The following is a 1,676-nucleotide window of genomic DNA, read 5'->3' on the forward strand; positions in this document are numbered from 1 at the left end:
ACAAAGTTCAATCATATTTAAAGAAAATTGAAGAAATCCATCACCCAACATGAAATCCACGACAAATTTTTTAAAAAATTACCAGGCATGCAAAGAAGCAGGAAAAACTGACCCATAATGAGGAGGAAACTCATTCAACTAAAACATATCCAGAAGTGATGCAGAAATAAAATTAATAGAATGACATTAAAACAACTATTTCAAAAATATATGTACAAGAAGGTGAAAGCAAGGAGAGGCATACAAAGGAGAGATATGGAAGATATAAGAAGTCCCCAAACAGAAATTAAAAGTAAAATGTCTGGATATGAATGGGATTAACAGCAAGTTAGCTTTAGCAGAAGAAAATATTAGTAAACTTTATAAATAGCAATAGAAACTATCCAAAATGAAACATGGGGAGTAAAAAAACAAAACAAAACAAAAAAACCCAGAAGAAAATGAACAAAGCATTCATGAGCTATGAAATAAGGGGCCTAATATTCATATAATTGGAGACCCCAAAGGAGAGGAAAAAAGAGTTTTGTTTGGGGGAGGGGGGAACAAAAAAATGTCCTAAGAAATAATGGCCAAACATTTAAAAATGTTGATGAAATCAACTAACCCACAGATCTAGGATGCTCCACCAACCTCAAACACGGAAACATTAGACAACTACACCATAATCAAACTGCTTAAAACTAGCGAAAAAGAGAGACTCTTATAGGCACCCAGAGAGAAAGCACATAGTAAGTACAGAGAAAACAGAGAACAACTTCTCATTTTTTACTGCAGACTTTTCACTGGAAACAATGAAAGCTAGAAGGAAGTGGAACAATATTTTTGAAGTACTGACAAAAAAATTGTCAACCTAGATTACACTAGATATATAGTGAAAACATCTTTCAAAAATGAAGGAAAAGAAATGACAAGGGAGAAATTGAAACCCTAATACATTGCTGGTGAGATTGTGTAAAATGTTGCGCCTACTTTGGAAAACAGTCTGGCAATTCCTTAAAAGGGTAAATATAGTTATGGTATGACCCAGCAATTCCACTCCTAAGTATATACACAAGAAGGTGGAAACAAATTTCCATACAAAAGCTTGTACATAAATGTTCACAGGGGAATTATTTATACTAATCAAGAGTGAAAATAACCCAGATCTTCATAACTGATGAGCAGATGAACATAATGTGGAATATCCATACAATGGGACATTATTTGGCCATAAAAAGGAATGAACTACTGACACATGCTATAACATGGATGAACCTCCAAAACATCGTAAGTGAAAGAAGTCAGACACAAAATGCCACATATTATATGTTTCTAATTATATGAAATGTCCAGAATAGGCAAATCTATAGAGACAGAAAATAAATTAGTGGTTGCGTAAGGCTAGGAGAGGAGGAAAATGAAGACAGAGTGAGTGCAAATGGGTATAGGGTTTCTTTTTGGGGGTGATAAACAGCGTTCTAAAATTCGTGTTGATAGTTCCACTGCACATTTTAAAACAGCGAACTTTACATGTAAATTATATCTCAATGAAGTTGTTATTTTTAAAAAACAAAGGTAAAATAAAGATTTTTCCAGACACACAAAAGCTGAAAGACTATCACAAGCACCTTCAGAAATGTTAAAAGAACTCCTCAAAACAGAAGGGAAATTATAATCAGATGGAAAATATGGATTGA

The sequence above is a fragment of the Phoca vitulina genome, unplaced genomic scaffold (assembly GCF_004348235.1).
Source record: "Phoca vitulina isolate PV1807 unplaced genomic scaffold, GSC_HSeal_1.0 scaffold13, whole genome shotgun sequence".
Lineage (NCBI taxonomy): Eukaryota > Metazoa > Chordata > Mammalia > Carnivora > Phocidae > Phoca > Phoca vitulina.